The sequence below is a fragment of the Phyllobates terribilis genome, unplaced genomic scaffold (genome assembly GCF_046119375.1).
Source record: "Phyllobates terribilis strain yellow unplaced genomic scaffold, ASM4611937v1 Scaffold_4__5_contigs__length_816908805, whole genome shotgun sequence".
NCBI classification, from domain to species: Eukaryota; Metazoa; Chordata; class Amphibia; order Anura; family Dendrobatidae; genus Phyllobates; species Phyllobates terribilis.
The window spans coordinates 688,066,962-688,085,923 of NW_027362764.1; the positions used below are offsets into that span (position 1 = coordinate 688,066,962).

The window sequence follows — 18,962 nt, forward strand, 5'->3', positions numbered from 1 at the left end:
CAGAGAGGCGGGACGAACAGGCAAGGAGCGTGTTCAGACAGGACAGACAAGATACAGGAGCGGGTCTAGGTAATCGGCCCCTAGAAGGCGGGAGGAACAGGCTAGGAGCGTGTTCAGACAGGACAGACAAGATACAGGAACAGGTCTAGGTAATCGGCCCCTAGAAGGCGGGAGGAACAGGCTAGGAGCGTGTTCAGACAGGACAGACAAGAGAACACAGAAAGGACTCAGTCCAGACACGGGAACTAATACCGCAAAGCAGGAGACATACAGGACTCAGTTCAGACACGGGAGCTGATACCGCAAAGCAGGAGAAATACAGGACTCAGTACAGACACGGAAACTGATACAAAAAGCAGGAGACATACAGGACTCAGTTCAGACACGGGAACTGATACAAAAAGCAGGAGACATACAGGACTCAGTTCAGACACGGGAACTAATACCGAAAAGCAGGAGACATACAGGACTTAGTTCAGACACGGGAACTAATACCGCAAAGCAGGAGACATACAGGACTAAGTTCAGACAGGCCTGGAAATACAGCCTCCAGGAAAGGCAGACAAGGAAACAAAGACGGGACCTGGCACCTTCAGAGTGCAAGCACACACTGAAGGAAAACACTATGCTCAGGCCGGGATAGAAGGGAGCTGCTGAGCTATATACCAAGTGTCAGACAGCAATAGGCTGAGGACGCACAAGGGGTGTGACCCACAGCAGGTACAAAAAGCAGGAAGTGATCGGGCGCCGCCCTTAAGCAGCAGAGACAGACACAAACAGACAGCATGGAGGGAAGCCAGAGAGACACTCTGGACAGGAGATCAAGTGCGCTCTCTTGCACAGTGGGAGATGGACCACCATGCAAGGACGCCGCCAGGTATGTTACAGTACCTCCCCCCTTACGCCCCCTCTTCTTCAGGCCTGCCAGAATCTTCCGCAGGGAATTCGAGGACCAGTCATTCACTGGGTTGGAGGGGGACAGAGACTTGAGGGTAATCTCTGCTTCGAGGTACATCTTGTCAAGCTCACAGGAAAAAATAGACGGGTTATCAGGTACATAATGAGGAAAAGTCACTGTCTCTTTGTTATCTGGTGGTACCCCGGAGGATTCAGGAAACAACTGGAGGTCCTCCGCCGGGTCAGAAGAGTGCAGAGGCTCAGAGAAAACAACTGCTTCAGAGTACACTAGGTCGGACTCACTGGAGGAAGCAGGCGAGGTATCGGGTACCGAGTATAGGAAAGTCTCTGTCCATTCACCACCAGGTGGCACCCCGAAGGGTTCTGAACACAACTGGAGGTCCTCCGCCTGGTCGGAGGGGTGTAGAGACTCGGGAGTAACCTCTGCTTCGGAGTACACTAGGTTGGACTCACTGGACGAAGCGAGCGAGGTATCAGGTACAGGATATAGGAAAGTCTCTGTCCATTCACCACCAGGTGGCACCCCGAAGGATTCTGAACACAACTGGAGGTCCTCCGCCTGGTCGGAGGGGTGTAGAGACTCAGGAGTAACCTCTGCTTCGGAGTACACTAGGTTGGACTCACTGGACGAAGCGAGCGAGGTATCAGGTACAGAGTATAGGAGAGTCTCTGTCCTTTCGCTACCAGGTAGCACCCCGAAGGGTTCAGGAGACAACTGGAGATCCTCCGCCTGGTCGGAGGGGTGTAGAGACTCGGAGGTAACTACCACTTTGGGGTACCCATTGTCAGGCTCACAGGACGAAGCGGACAAAGTATTGAGTACCGGGTGTAGAGAAGTCTCTCTCCATTTGTCATAGAGTGGTATCCCGGAGGATTCAGGAGGCAACAGGGGATCCTCCGCCAGGTAGTAGAGGTGCACAGACTCAGAGGTAACCACAGCTTTGGAGCATCCTTGGACATGCACACCGGTTAAAGAGAGAGAAGCATCTGATGCCGGGTGCAGGAAGTTCTCCTGTGTGGAGTCTGGATGGGCAGAAGTCTCTTCGGGCAGGAGAACTGGTGCACTACCCACGCACACTACCCATTGGGGTTTCTCCGGGATACAGGGAGATGAAGCTTCAGTAGGGACTTCAAGGTTGGGGTCAGGAGGTCTCAGGGAGGACAGGCCCTGGCGTGACGGCTTGCCTCTAAGTCTAGCACGTCTGGACTGCCTCTTGAGGTTGAGAGAAGTATTCCGGAAAGCGTAGTCACCCTGAGAGGATTCTGGGTGGGCAGTAGTCTCATTGGGCTGGAGGACTATTGCGCTACCCACACACATTACCCATTGGGGCTGCTCCGGGATATTGGGAAGTGAAGCTTCAGCAGGAGCCTCCGGGTTAGGATCATCGAAGACCATTAGAAAGGCCACCAGGAAGGCCATTAGGTCCCGGAGGATCGGATCCTGTGTTTCATATAGGGGGTTGATCCATTCCAAGGCATCACCCGCCAGGTAAGACATCATAAAGGCCACTTTAGCCCAATCGGAAGGAAAATAAAGAGGGTAGGCCTTAAAGTGTAGCATGCATTGCTCCACAAATGCACGACACTGTCTTGGATCCCCATAGTAACGTGGCGGATCCGCAGGAACGAGAGCTGATAGATCCATCTGGACGGTGCGTAATTCGCCTGGAACTCAGCTAAGGGAAAAAAAATTTATTTATTTATTTTAATGCATATATTCGCTGGAAAACTTCTCAGAGGGCGAAGGCCGTGGGGCTCAACGGGAACCATGGCCTGAGCATGCTGTTATGCACACGCCCGGGCTAAGCGGCGTGTGCGTGGGATTGGTAGTGATTCCACTGGACCGCGCCGGAGAGTGAATGCCTGGAGGGGCGTGACTAAGTATTCACCCGATCCGACCAGGGTCGCACGACGGCATACGACGCCAGTGCACCAAGGAGGAACCGAGCAGAGGGACCAGGTGCTACTCCAGGACATACCCCGGACACGGCTGTTGACCCACACAGGGGAATACAGGAACAGGCTGGTAGGCTGGCACACAGACTGGTGGGTATAGGCAGGCACGACTGGTATGCAGGCAGGCGGGTATGCAGGCAGGGGGGTAAAGGCAAGCACAGCTAGAGTGCAGACAGGGAGGCACTAGCAGGTAGGAACACAGGCGGGATAGGACCCAGTACACACCGGGACTCAGGAACAATACAGGCAGAGGGTTACAGGCAAGCACAGCTAGAGTGCAGACAAGGCTGAGCAGGGCAGGACAGGACTGCCGGAGCAGCGGGCAGAAGCAGGGCAGGACAGGACTGCCGGAGCAGCGGGCAGAAGCAGGGCAGGACAGGACTGCCAGAGCAGCGGGCAGAAGCAGGGCAGGACAGGACTCTGTTCACACGGAACAGACAGGAAGGGAAAGACAGAGCCAGACACCCACAGGGTACTTGCAGTGAAGTAGCGAGTGGACCACAAACTCACAAACGGGAGTACAGAGACAACAGGCAGGAGTTAGGTACGAGTTCAGACTCTGCAGAAAAAGGAAGGGAACGGACATAGAGGCAAAACAGGTAAAGGATAGGAGAGAGTTCAGACTGGAACTGAGTGTACGGAGGAGACCGACACTGCAGCGGGATACAGGAGCAGGTCTGGGAATACTGCCCCCAGAGAGGCGGGACGAACAGGCAAGGAGCGTGTTCAGACAGGACAGACAAGATACAGGAGCGGGTCTAGGTAATCGGCCCCTAGAAGGCGGGAGGAACAGGCTAGGAGCGTGTTCAGACAGGACAGACAAGATACAGGAACAGGTCTAGGTAATCGGCCCCTAGAAGGCGGGAGGAACAGGCTAGGAGCGTGTTCAGACAGGACAGACAAGAGAACACAGAAAGGACTCAGTCCAGACACGGGAACTAATACCGCAAAGCAGGAGACATACAGGACTCAGTTCAGACACGGGAGCTGATACCGCAAAGCAGGAGAAATACAGGACTCAGTACAGACACGGAAACTGATACAAAAAGCAGGAGACATACAGGACTCAGTTCAGACACGGGAACTGATACAAAAAGCAGGAGACATACAGGACTCAGTTCAGACACGGGAACTAATACCGAAAAGCAGGAGACATACAGGACTTAGTTCAGACACGGGAACTAATACCGCAAAGCAGGAGACATACAGGACTAAGTTCAGACAGGCCTGGAAATACAGCCTCCAGGAAAGGCAGACAAGGAAACAAAGACGGGACCTGGCACCTTCAGAGTGCAAGCACACACTGAAGGAAAACACTATGCTCAGGCCGGGATAGAAGGGAGCTGCTGAGCTATATACCAAGTGTCAGACAGCAATAGGCTGAGGACGCACAAGGGGTGTGACCCACAGCAGGTACAAAAAGCAGGAAGTGATCGGGCGCCGCCCTTAAGCAGCAGAGACAGACACAAACAGACAGCATGGAGGGAAGCCAGAGAGACACTCTGGACAGGAGATCAAGTGCGCTCTCTTGCACAGTGGGAGATGGACCACCATGCAAGGACGCCGCCAGGTATGTTACACTGTGTTTCAGGTCATGTGAGCTTTCTTTGGCTGATGTAATCTTCTGCAATGTGGAAAAATATTGAATTCATGCAAAATGAATCGCAATTTGCATCAAACCAATTTGCTCATCTCTAAATTTTAGTAATCTTTTATTTTATTATAACTTACAAAACTGTGAACTTTAATACATACATGTTATTGTCCTAAATTAAAGATTTACTGGCAAGACCAAATAGACAATGTATAATAAAAAAATAAAATATAATACATGCCCTGGATTGTTTCCAGAACTGCACCCCTAAAGAGAATGCAGCAATCTCTCCAGATGATGTTGACACCCTAGAGAACATGTTCCTGTGGCCTCTAGTACACAATGACCCTCAAGTATTTAAGTACAGCTGTGCTCAAAAGTTTACATACCCCAGCAGAATTTTTCCTTTCTTGGCCTTGTTTCAGAGAATATGAATGATAACAAAAATACTTTTTCTCCACTCATGGTTATTGGTTGGGTGAAGTCATTTATTGTCAAACTACTGTGTTTTCTCTTTTTAAATCTTAATGACAACCAAAAACATCCAAATGACCCTGATCAAAAGTTCACATACCCCAGTTCTTAATACCATGTATTGCCCCCTTTAACATCAATGACAGCTTGAAGTCTTTTGTGATAGTTGTGGATGAGGTTTTGTATTTTCTCAGATGGTAAAGCTGCCCATTCTTCTTGGCAAAAAGCCTCCAGTTCCTGTAAATTCCTGGGCTGTCTTGCATGGACTGCGCACTTGAGATCTCCCCAGAGTGGCTCATTGATATTGAGGTCAGGAGACTGAGATGGCCACTCCAGAACCTTCACTTTGTTCTGCTGTAGCCAATGACAGGTCGACTTGGCCTTGTGTTTTGGATTGTTGCCATGTTGGAACGTCCAAGTACGTCCCATGCGCAGCTTTCGGGCTGATGAGTGCAAATTTGCCTTTAGTATTTGCGGATAACGTGCAGCATTCATCTTTCATTCAACTTTTACCAAGTTTCCTGTGCCTTTGCTCACACATCCCCAAAACATCAGCGATCCCCCTGCTTGCTTTACAGTAGGAATAGTGTTCCTTTCATCATAGGCCTTGTTGACCTCTCTCCAAATGTAACGTTTATGGTTGTGGCCAAAAAGTTCAATTTTGGTCTCATCACTCCAAATTACCTTGTTCCAGAAGTTTTGAGGCTTGTCTCTGTGCTGTTTGGTGTATTGTAGGCGAGATACTTTGTGGCATTAGCGCAGTAATGGCTTTCTTCTGGCGACTCGACTATGCAGCTCATTTTTCTTCAAGTGCCTGCTTATTGTACATCTTGAAACAGCCACACTGCTAGTTTTCAGAGAGTCCTGAATTTCAGCTGATGTTATTTGTGGGTTTTTCTTTGCATCCTGAACAATTTTCCTGGCAGTTGTGACCGAAATTTTTGTTGGTCTACCTGACCGTGGTTTGGTTTTTACAGAGCCCCTGATTTGCCATTTGTTAACCACAGTTTGAACACTGCTGACTGGCATTATCAATTCCTTGGATATCTCTTTGTATCCCTTTCATGTGTTATACAGTTCAACTACCTTTTCCCGTAGATCTGTTGACAATTCTTTTGCTTTCCCCATGACTCACAACCCAGAAACATCAGCGACTGGATGAAAGATGCAAGAGTCTGTCTGGATCCCAGAAACTCACCAAGCTTTTATGCACACACATTGATTACAAGCAAACAGGTCACAGGTGAGGATGTTACCTTTAGTAGCCATTCAAACCCATTTGTGTCAAATTCTGTGCATGTTAACAGGCCAAAATCACCAGGGCATGTGAACTTTTGATCAGGGTCATTTGGATGTTTTTGGTTGTCATTAAGATTTAAAAAGAGAAAACACAGTAGTTTGACAATAAATGGCTTCACCCAACCAATAACATAAATGGAGAAAACGTTTTTAGCTATCATTCATATTCTCTGAAACAAGCCCAAGAAAGTAAAAATTCTGCCGGGGTATGTAAACTTTTGAGTATCAGGAAAACTGTATCAGGAAAAAATCATGCAGGGACAGGAACTAACTGAAAAAGCAGATGCAAATATCAAATGTGCCGTGTCTTACAATGTATCACATCTTAAACACAGTGCATAGCAAACAGTATTTCATGTGAAGATGAAAACAAATTACTAGCAAGTATGAATTGCACATTGCCTGCAAACTGTAATGAACAGTTCATAAAGTCCCAATATATTTTCCTTTCACAATACAACAAATCCAGCAAAATGTGCTTAACAGCAGATAAATAAAAAAAGAACTTGATCGAAATCAGTGACGTGTCATGGCAAGATCTATGAGTTATATCAAATCGTTCTTTCCTTTATCTGTTTTTAAGAACTGCTTGGTCTATTTTCTTTAATGCATATCTTGCTATAATTCTTGTATTTTTTAACACTTGATTTGTGAAAGGAAAAAGTATTGGAACTCTCAATTGCATAGCGTTCTGTGGGGTATTAGCTATTATTAATCACTAGGTATTTGATTTTTATCTTCACATGATATGTACTGTACATGCTGCTATTAGTAAAGAGTAGTTTTGCTACTCACCTGTCCTGGCTCCAGTGCTGGGTTTTGCACCCTTCTCCTGGTTCTCTATGTTGTTCTGCTTGTCAGGTTGCTATGACAACCCAGTGCATTCCTATATCTGTACACCTTGAGGCCTTGTAAACCACCTCAGACTGTGAAACGCTCCCTGAGTATTCAGGTAGTAGGTGTTCACGCCATTGCTGTAGACTATATTATCTTTAAAATGTTGACAAACCTAGTTATACTATACTACTGATTAGTCTGTATTGGACTCTGTATCAAATACAGCTCTGCTATACCACTGGCTAACTCTACTATTCTGCTGAGTATTCTGCATTGGACTGTGTCACAATTCCAGCTCTACAATACTGCCATTGTGCTAGCTTGGCACTAGAGTCTGTGATAGAATAAAATCTGCTGTAACGCTGGGCAACATTGCCATACCGATTTTCTAGTTCTACATTAGACTTTGAATGGCAAACAAAACTCTGCTTCCCCAGCTTGCAATTCTTCCGGTACCATCATATTTTCCCCAGCCCGTCGTCTTAACTGCACCAGAGGCACTTGTCTGGGCTGCATTAGAACTGATCTCTGAGACTAAGAGCTTTGCGGATCCATCTCAACAGATGAAACCTACCAAATTTTCTGATTGGCAACGTGACAATATAGCAGTAAGTGGCATTATGGCAATGACATTTAGCATACTCTCTATATTGTTTTTTTCTTAAGAAGTTCAAGAGTCAATCTAAGTGCCACCTGTTTGTCTGTGCTCTATACCACACTTTATATTACCGTTGACTGTTCTGAATTTATGTATTTAATATATCCCCTACTTAGTAGCTGTAGTGCCGGCGTCCCTGCCCTCTGCTAGGCAGGGACGCTGCTCCTCTCACCGCTCTGCTCCGTGCCCGGCATCCTCCCCCCGCTCTGCTGTCAGCGCGCGCTCCGTCCCGGCGTCCTCCTCCTGCTCTGCTCTCAGCGCGCGCTCCTTCCCGGCCCCTGTGCTTAGGGCGCGCGCGCGCGCGCTCCCCTCCTCTTAAAGGGGCCGCGCGCGCCGCCCTAAAGAGTCCCCGGCCAATGGCCGGAGGACTTCATCATATATAAGGCACCTCCTCCAAAATGGAGGTGCCCGAGCAATGTTGTTTGCACCTGTGTCTCACCTGTGCTTCAGCCCTCAGGTCCCGTTGCCAGTTACCTGCCAGTTACCTGCCAGTTTCCTGCCAGTTTCCTGCTAGTTTACCTGCCAGTTACCTGCCTGATTCCTGCCTGAATACTTGTTACCTGTCTGCCAGTCTGAGGTCCGACGGTCTGCCTTACTACTCCTGTCAGTCTGTCTAAAGGACCAGCCTGCCCGCTCACCTGGGAGCGCTTCTCCGTTATCTGCCTGCTTGCCAGCCCGGAGGCTCCGTTGTCACGTGCTGTGACCACCAGCTATCTCAGAGACTCTTGCCCGCTCACCTGGGAGCGCATCTCCGTTACCTGCCTGCTTGCCAGCCCGGAGGTCCCGTTGTCACGTGCGGTGACCACCAGCTATTCCAGAGACTCTTGCCCGCTCACCTGGGAGCGCTTCTCCGTTACCTACCTGCCTGCCAGCCCGGAGGTTCCGCCGTCACGTGCCGTGACCACCTGCTATTCCAGAGACTCTCGCTTGCTCACCTGGGAGCACACATCTACCATCTGCCTGCTAGCCTACCCGGAGGCTCTGCCATCACAGGTCGTACCTACCCCTTACCCAGAGACTGCCCTGATCACTTGCCGTAACTCCCTGTCCGTTCACCCAGAGACTGCCACCCGCTCCCTTACAAGGGCCGCCCCCTTGTATAGTAGCTCAGAGGTTCCGCCTCCCGGACCCGTTACAGTTTGCTCGGGCCACGCCCCACGGAACCCGGTGGCACCCAAGCTCCCTCGCTCTCGGACCTCTGTCTTGAACTGTCCCGTCAGAGGTCCCAACAGGAGGCCATCCTGGGTCACCTGCGGAATGTTAATACTCGCCTGAACACTCTGTCTGATCCACCAACAACCTCCGCCAGTGCCATATCTTGCAATCCGGCAGCTCCGCTGCCCACTAATACTATGGTATCCTACCCCGGACCCCGGCTCTCTGCACCTCCTCGCTTCGGAGGCGACCCCGTCCAGGCTCGGGGCTTCATAAATCAGTGCACCCTGCACTTTGAACTTTTGTCCCATCAGTTTAATTCCGACCGGGCCAAAATTGCCTTTATCATGTCCCATCTCACCGGGGAGGCCCTGGCCTGGCTAAATCCTCTATGGGAGAGAGGAGACCCCCTGGTGTCCAACTTGCCTGCTTTTCTCTCGGCTTTCCGGAAAGTCTTCGACGAACCCGGACGGAAGACCTCATCCGCATCCTCTCTGCTACGCCTCCGTCAGGAGGGTCTCACCGTGGGCCAATATGCCATACGGTTCCGCACCCTTGCCTCGGAGCTGGCCTGGGATAACGACGCTCTGGTATCCGTCTTCTGGGAGGGTCTGTCCGGTCGTATTAAAGATGAACTTGCTGGTCGGGACATTCCTACCTCTCTCGATGATCTAATAACCCTTGCCACCCGGATTGACCTACGGTTCCAAGAGCGTGCCAAAGAGGTCACCCGTGAGAGAAGGATTCCACGTTTAGCTCCTACTTTCCAGAAACCCGTCATTCCCTCCGTCTCTCCCCAGGTACACTCTCCTGAGCCTATGCAGGTCGACCAGACCAAGATGGTCAAAACCCGTCAGGACTCACGCCGTGCCGAGGGGAGCTGCTTCTACTGTGGCAGTAAGGAGCACCGGATCCGTGCCTGCCCGGAGAGGTCGGGAAACGCCTGTGTCTAGGTTCGCTCAGAGAGGTCCACCTAGACAAGAATAAATCCTCTCCATCCCTGCTGTTGTCTGTTTCGATCATCTACGGGGAGAACCGTTATTTCGAACTAGCCCAACTTGACTCTGGAGCAGCCGGGAACCTTATTTCACAGTCCCTGGTTGAGAAATACCGCATCCCCACCAAACCTCTGGCTGTACCCTTGTCTGTCGCTGCCGTGGATGGGGGCCTCTTACCTCGCCCCATTCAACTCATCACCGAATCCATTACCCTGCAGGTGGGAATGCTGCATTCTGAAAGTATCTCCTTTCATGTTTTGCCTGGACTCTCTCACGCCCTCTTGCTAGGTCTGCCCTGGCTCCAGAGACATGCACCCGTGCTAGACTGGCAAACCGGAGAGGTCCTTCGCTGGGGACAAGACTGTCATAAAACCTGCCTGGTTCCCGTCCATCCCGTCCGTCCTTCTCCTACCCCAGCTAATCTACCTGGACTTCCGATTCCTTATTGGTCTTATGCAGATGTCTTTAATAAAAAGGAGGCAGAGACATTACCACCACATAGACCATACGACTGTCCCATCGATCTGCTACCCGGTACTACTCCTCCCCGTGGGCGTATCTATCCTTTATCCGCTGCTGAGACCCGGTCAATGTCCGAATATATTGAGGAGAATCTGGCCAGAGGATTCATCCGGAAATCTACCTCCCCGGCGGGAGCAGGCTTCTTTTTCGTCAAAAAGAAGGACGGCTCTCTCCGTCCCTGTATAGACTATAGAGGCCTAAACCTGATCACGGTGAAGAATAAGTACCCCCTTCCGCTCATTCCAGAATTATTTGATCGTCTGAGGGGGGCTAGGATCTTCACCAAACTGGACCTTCGTGGGGCGTACAACCTGGTTCGTATTCGTCAGGGGGATGAATGGAAGACGGCATTCAACACCCGGGACGGCCACTATGAATACCTGGTAATGCCCTTTGGTCTCTGTAACGCTCCTGCCGTCTTTCAAGAGTTGGTCAATGACATCTTCCGGGACCTTCTCTACTCCTGCGTAGTGGTGTACCTGGACGACATCTTGGTCTTCTCTCCGGATCTCCAGACTCACCGGAGGGACGTTCGTCAGGTCCTGCTCAGGCTAAGGCAGAACCATCTCTACGCTAAATTTGAGAAGTGCCTCTTTGAGCAGACCTCGCTTCCGTTTCTGGGCTACATTATCTCTCAGACCGGCCTACAAATGGATCCTGAGAAACTGTCTGCCATCGAGAAATGGCCCCGACCGGAGGGGTTGAAGGCCATTCAGCGATTCCTGGGCTTCGCCAACTACTACCGCCTCTTCATACCACACTTCTCTTCCCGGACGGCCCCAATTTCTGCGCTCACCCGTAAAGGTACTAATCCCAAAGAGTGGCCACCCGAAGCAGAGGAGGCCTTTCTTTCCCTTAAACAGGCCTTTTCTTCCGCCCCGGTGCTGCATCGCCCAGATGGCAACAAGCAGTTCTTCCTGGAAGTTGACGCCTCCTCCTCTGGAGCCGGAGCAGTACTTACTCAAAAATCATCTTCCGGGAGGATGGTAACTTGTGGCTTCTTCTCAAAACTCTTCTCCTCCTCAGAGCGCAATTATTCCATAGGAGACCGAGAGTTATTGGCCATCAAACTGGCATTGGAGGAGTGGCGTTACCTGCTCGAGGGGGCTCTTCACCCGGTAATAATTTACACTGACCACAAGAACTTGGCTTACCTCCAGCATGCCCAGAGACTTAACCCGCGCCAAGCCCGGTGGTCCTTGTTTTTTGCTCGTTTTGATTTTGTCCTTCATTTTCGCCCGGCTGACAAAAACGTCAAGGCGGACGCCTTGTCTCGATCCTTTCTGGTGTCTGATCTCGAGGAGGATCCGAAACACATCATCGATCCCGCCAGAGTAATGCAGGTGGCTCCCGTGAGTCTAAATCGTCTTCCTCCTGGTAAGACGTTCATACCAGTACCTGATCGGGAGAAGATCCTACACTGGGGTCATTCGTCTAAACTAGCTGGCCACGCCGGTCAGAAAAAGACCCTCCAGCTTATTACCCGGCACTACTGGTGGCCTAACCTGCACAAGGATGTAATTGACTTTGTTTCTGCCTGTGTGTCCTGCGCCCGCAACAAAGTTCCGAGACACCTGCCGGCCGGCCGCCTCCTACCTCTGCCAGTACCTGCTGCCCCCTGGCAGCATATAGCGATGGACTTCATAACTGATCTGCCCGTCTCTGCCGGTTGTACGGTCATTTGGGTGGTCGCTGACCGCTTTTCCAAGATGGCTCACTTCATTCCACTGCCAGGTCTTCCGTCTGCACCCGAGCTGGCTAAAGACTTTATCCGCCACATCTTCCGTCTTCATGGCCTGCCCCGTCACATCGTGTCGGATCGAGGAGTACAGTTCACTTCCCGTTTCTGGAGAGCCACTTGTAAATTGCTGGACGTCACCCTGGACTTCTCCTCCGCTTACCACCCACAGTCTAATGGTCAAGTGGAGCGGATCAATCAGAACCTGACCAGTTACCTTCGGCACTTCGTTAATGCCCACCATTCTGACTGGGTGGATCTCCTGCCATGGGCCGAATTCTCGTACAACAATCACGAGAGCGAGTCTTCCTCCAAATCCCCGTTTTTTGTAGTCTACGGTCAGCATCCTCGGATCCCGTTTCCCGTCTCCACCTCGGTGGACAATCCGGCTGCGGAATCTCTTGTTAACAAATTTTCCTCCATATGGGAGAGTACCCGGTCCGCACTCCTTCTGTCATCCGAGCGTATGAAAAGACACGCTGACAAAAAACGTCTGGACCCTCCTCAATTCCGCCCTGGGGATAAAGTCTGGCTCTCGTCCAAATATGTCCGGCTCAAGATCCCTTCCTATAAGTTAGGGCCTCGGTTCATCGGCCCACTGGAGGTCATCAGTCAGATCAACCCGGTGGCCTATAAATTGAAACTCCCGGCCAACTTACGGATCCCTAACTCCTTCCATGTGTCTCTCCTCAAACCTGTGGTGCTTAACTCTTTTTCCAAGTCTACAGGTACGCCTCCTGCTCCGGTTTCTGCTGAGGACGAGTTTGAGGTAGAGAACATTCTTGCCACCAAAAGGGTAAGAGGAAAGACCTTTTTTCTGGTAGATTGGAAGGGGTTTGGTCCTGAGGAGAGAACGTGGGAGCCCCGGGAGAACATCCATGCCCCTCTCATCCTAGCTAAATTTCTGTCTGGCCTAAAAAAGGGGGGGCCTAAAGGGGGGGGTACTGTAGTGCCGGCGTCCCTGCCCTCTGCTAGGCAGGGACGCTGCTCCTCTCACCGCTCTGCTCCGTGCCCGGCATCCTCCCCCCGCTCTGCTGTCAGCGCGCGCTCCGTCCCGGCGTCCTCCTCCTGCTCTGCTCTCAGCGCGCGCTCCTTCCCGGCCCCTGTGCTTAGGGCGCGCGCGCGCGCGCTCCCCTCCTCTTAAAGGGGCCGCGCGCGCCGCCCTAAAGAGTCCCCGGCCAATGGCCGGAGGACTTCATCATATATAAGGCACCTCCTCCAAAATGGAGGTGCCCGAGCAATGTTGTTTGCACCTGTGTCTCACCTGTGCTTCAGCCCTCAGGTCCCGTTGCCAGTTACCTGCCAGTTACCTGCCAGTTTCCTGCCAGTTTCCTGCTAGTTTACCTGCCAGTTACCTGCCTGATTCCTGCCTGAATACTTGTTACCTGTCTGCCAGTCTGAGGTCCGACGGTCTGCCTTACTACTCCTGTCAGTCTGTCTAAAGGACCAGCCTGCCCGCTCACCTGGGAGCGCTTCTCCGTTATCTGCCTGCTTGCCAGCCCGGAGGCTCCGTTGTCACGTGCTGTGACCACCAGCTATCTCAGAGACTCTTGCCCGCTCACCTGGGAGCGCATCTCCGTTACCTGCCTGCTTGCCAGCCCGGAGGTCCCGTTGTCACGTGCGGTGACCACCAGCTATTCCAGAGACTCTTGCCCGCTCACCTGGGAGCGCTTCTCCGTTACCTACCTGCCTGCCAGCCCGGAGGTTCCGCCGTCACGTGCCGTGACCACCTGCTATTCCAGAGACTCTCGCTTGCTCACCTGGGAGCACACATCTACCATCTGCCTGCTAGCCTACCCGGAGGCTCTGCCATCACAGGTCGTACCTACCCCTTACCCAGAGACTGCCCTGATCACTTGCCGTAACTCCCTGTCCGTTCACCCAGAGACTGCCACCCGCTCCCTTACAAGGGCCGCCCCCTTGTATAGTAGCTCAGAGGTTCCGCCTCCCGGACCCGTTACAGTAGCTTGCTTGCTTAGGTTTAGTTCTCACAGTGAGTTTTTGGTGATTATTTTGCGCTGCATATTTTCAATGAAAAAAAAGCAGTCTTACAGTTCCGGCAATGTGAATGGGATTCATAGAAATCTCATGCCCACCGTGCCTTTTTCTTATACTGTGTTATCTGACCTGTGTTCCTTTTTTAAAAATCCGCAACATTTCAATTTCTCTTACGGTGATTTATGTGCAATTTTTCTCCATAGAATTGCATTAGATGCCGAAAATCTACAGGTAAAAAATACATATGCGAAACGCACTGAAAACATATGTAATCCAAATACCAGGGAGTATCAAAAACAAACAAGCTTTATTTCAAATATAAACCGATAATCAATTCATCAAAGACGTACTATACTGCAAATAAAGCAATAGAAAAAACTATATGCATAAATCATTTTGTTACAATTTATTAGAATAAACACCTAAAACACCATATTAATTTCCAAAAAAGGAAAGGCAGTGTGGTCAATGGTATATCACAACATGGCAAAGAAAGATGATAAATAAATTAAATCAATAATAAATAGATCAAAAAGAAAGGAAGGTTTTAAAGTGTGTGCACAAAATCAGACACTGTAATGAACAGAGAACCATGAATAAAATTGTATTGGAGGTTAATGTAAAACAACATCAATTTATGCAAGGACCCTTCAATGATACTCTGACCAAACTAAGATACTAAATTATTAAATATAAAGCAATTTATACAAAAAGACTCCAATAAGGGCTTCAAAGTAAAGTGCAATAGTGCATTAACACTCGCCATCATTAAAATGCCATATAAAGGACCACACTGCCCTGTACCCCGACACGTGTTTGCAAATTAGCTTCATCAGGGGGTCAAATATTTCAAATTTGACATACCAACAAAATACAAAAACTGCAGCATAAAAAATGTGTTAAAAACACATGTAAAAGACGCAAGTAACCTAGTTTCCCTAATAGGTACAGAAATGATGCAGACGAACTGTAACATCAAAAACTTATTCTGAAAACTTCGCCTTAGGGTAAATTCACTTTTGTTTTCAGAATTTGAGTATTTAGCCTTACTTTGTAATATAGGACTACAAAGTTAGAGTTTAGCTTTGTCAGTGATAGCTGTCCTCTTGGATTTAACCCGACTTGAGATTTGTTTCCAGCGATAAGAGAATATGCATATTAGTTAAATTTAATTTAAGTGATTAATTGAAAAACACTGGTTCACTAATGCGCTAATAAAATACTAATCCATAATATGAGATCCCCAGCAGCTTCCATATGTCCTATGTGTGGTACGGCTGTTTAGAAGCTGCAATTATCACGCTGCTCTGGTAACGTCTCATGGCATGTCTCTGCGATGTAATAAATACTGTGTGCGATATAATATGATTTGTGGACAGAAATACACAGCAGCTCATTTTTTTTCTGTTAACACTTAACATGTGCTCCGGCCAGGCTCTAAATGCTGTGTTTTGGATTGGAATTGATTTTCACTAATCCACATTAATCCAGGTCTATCGAGAATCTGGAGAGTGGAAAATAAGCATTCCAGGCCACAGATTCCCAGCAGAGCGACCGACATATGGAAGCCTTAATAATACAAAGTTAGCAGATTTTCTTCATCATATTAATGACTACATAAATGCAATGTGAACTAGATAGAGAGGAGCGCAAGTCCTCTACAGTCATCGCTCAGTCCTTGAGTGCTAAGTAGCCATTTCTACATTAGCTGTATCCTGTACGCTCTACTGTACTCAGTTTCTTCAGATTTATTGCAGCCCTTACTCCTATATTTTGCAGAATATTACATTGTAATGTAAAATCTGTAACAAGTCCCCATCAGTCATATAGTCTGACCTATCACATGGTGCAGAGGCCCTTTGCGTCACCTCAGTCTCCAAGGATGGGTGCAACTACATCCTTGGCACCTCCCCAAGGTTAATTCTCAGAAATACATTTCCATAAATGCCCATTTATTACTATATAATATTTTTTATGAGAACAGGTGTTGTGGCAACTTGTCCTTTTCCATCAGAATTAATAATGTAAGACGACATTTGTTGGCCAACGGCCATATTCCTATGAGCCATGATAGATGTAAATAAATGTATACGTTACCTTCTCTGCAGGCTAATCTCAAGACAGAAGTGTTCTTGGCTTACATGCCCTTCCTGTGATGTGTTCCCTACTGACAGCCCACGTCAACTGCTTATGTCGGCTGTTTGACTTGTTTCTTAGCTTTGACCTGGCAAGCTAATCAGTCCTCTAAGTACTTCAGGGTTTAGCTTAATTAAATTCCATAATGCAACTCTCTGACCAGATAAGGAAGCCCAGTTGCGGCATTATGCAGATTGTCATTAGGCTGCACTGTCAGTTTAGTTACAAATGGAAATTTATTTTCTGCTACTGTATATTAATTTATAGATTAATTCAAACCAAATATGAAGATTTCACCCCTTGGCCTGCAGAACTTTTAAAATAATTGACAAGTTGTCGAAAGTGGCAAAGTTGGCAATTCCACCATCTTCTACTGCTGAAGGCTCCTTCTACCCAAAGGCAGCAAAACGTCGCTCTCATGTCCTTATGCATCTCAGAGGTTGTATGTGGCCTTAGTATAGTATGAGCCGAAAACTATAGAAGATGTTATTGTTGCTCTATAAGTCTTCAATCTCATACAGTCATGCAGTAGATTTTTTTTGTTAGATTCTGTATGAGTATGATAGAATAAAAACCATGGTATGTACCCTCAGATGCTGCATTATGGGGGTATCTTTGGGTGTGCATGTAGACACTGTAGATTTGTTGTTGATTTTCCGATGCGTGTCTGCTGCAAACCTGCAACATTTCCCCTGCCATTCCAAATCAAAATCCATATGTATTACATGCATATTTTGTTGTGGACTTTGAGAACTCTACCTTATACATTACTGTACAATAGTGAAGACCGCAATGAATTTCACACAAAGCATTGACATGCTGTGGAATCTTAAAGAAAATGCACAACAGGTCATTTTATGTGCAGAAAATTTTCACATCATGCACAGTGGCATGTAAAAGTTTGAGCACCCCTAGTCAAAATTACTGTTATTGTGAACAGTTAAGCAAGCTGAAGATGAAATAATCTCTAAAAGGCTTAAAGTTAAAGATGACACATTTCCTTTGTATTTTAGGCAAAAAAATATACATTTTCATCTTTTACATTTTAAAGATTACAAAAAGGAAAATGCTAATGTTTGGGCACTCTTGGAGATTTGTGTGCTCCGATGACTTTGACGAAGGTTTCAGACCTTAATTAGCCTGCTAGGGCAATGGCTTGTTCACTATTATCATTAGGAAAGACCAGGTGATGCAAATTTCCAAGTTTTTTAAAATACAGACAACAAACACACAATACGGACAACAAAAACACAATACACACAGCAAATACACAATAACACATAAATACACACAACAAATACATAATACAGAGAGAAAATAAACACAAAAAATACACAATACAGACATCAAATACACAATTACACATTAAATCCACAGTTCTGACAAGTACACAATACACACAACAAATACATACTGTAATACAGATAACAAACACACAGCAAATACGCAATAACACATCAAATACACAATACAGACAGCAAATGCACAATAACACATCAAATACATAATAAACACAACAAATACACAATACATACAACAATGACACATTAACACATCAAAAGCACATTACAGCCAAAAAAAACTCTATACAGTGCTAAAATAATACCAATATGGAAAGCCAAAATACTGTTGTGCTCAAAAGTTTACATACCCCGGCAGAATTTTTCCTATCTTGACCTTGTTTCAGAGAATATGAATGATAGCAAAAAAAACTTTTTGTCCACTCATGATTATTAGTTGGGTGAAGCCATTTATTGTCAAACTACTGTGTTTTTTCTTTTCAAATCTTAATGACAACCAAAAACATCCAAATGACCCTGATGAAAAGTTCACATACCCCAGTTCTTAATACCGTGTATTGCCCCCTCTAACATAAATGACAGCTTGAAGTCTTTTGTGGTAGCTGTGGATGAGGTTCTTTGTTTTCTCAGATGGTAAAGCTGCCCATTGTTCTTAACAAAAAGCCTCCAGTTCCTGTAAATTCCTGGGTATGTCTAGCATGAACTGCGCGCTTGAGATCTCCCCAGAGTGGCTCAATGATATTGAGGTCAGGAGAATGAGATGGCCACTCCAGAACCTTCACTTTGTTCTGCTGTAGCCAATGACAGGTCGACTTGGCCTTGAGTTTTGGATCGTTGCCATTTTGGAACGTCCAAGTACGTGTGCAGCTTCCGGGCTGATGAGTGCAAAATTGCCTTCAGTATTTGCCGATAACGTGCTTCATTCATCTTTCCTTCAACTTTTACCAAGTTTCCTGTGCCATTGTAGGTCAATCATCCCCAAAACATCAGCGATCCACCTCCGTGCTTTACAGTAGGAATGGTGTTCCTTTCATTATAGGCCTTGTTGACCTCTCTCCAAATGTAACGTTTATGGTTGTGGCTAAAAAGTTCAATTTTGGTCTCATCACTCAAAATTACCTTGTTCCAGAAGTTTTGGGGCTTGTCTCTGTACTGCTTGGCGTATTGTAGGTGAGATACTTAGTGACATTAGCGCAGTAATGGCTTTCTTCTGGCAACTCGACCATGCAGCCCATTTTTCTTCAAGTGCCTACTTATTGTGCATCTTGAAACAGCCACACCGCTAGTTTTCAGAGAGTCCTGAATTTCAGCTGATGTTATCTGTGGGTTTTTCTTTGCATCCCAAACAATTTTCCTGGCAGTTGTAGCCAAAATTTTT

At 47.8% G+C, this 18,962-nt stretch overlaps 1 protein-coding gene across 1 annotated transcript in view; it reads right to left on the bottom strand.

Moving 5' to 3' along the window:
* Positions 1-16,368, bottom strand: part of CNGB3 (cyclic nucleotide gated channel subunit beta 3) — a 477,293-nt gene extending 460,925 nt beyond the window's left edge. Inside the window, exon 1 of the mRNA XM_073679549.1 lies at positions 16,245-16,368. The gene's annotated coding sequence lies outside the window, so the exon portion shown is untranslated. The remainder of the gene's footprint in view (positions 1-16,244) is intronic.
* Between the last annotated feature and the right edge of the window lie 2,594 nt (positions 16,369-18,962).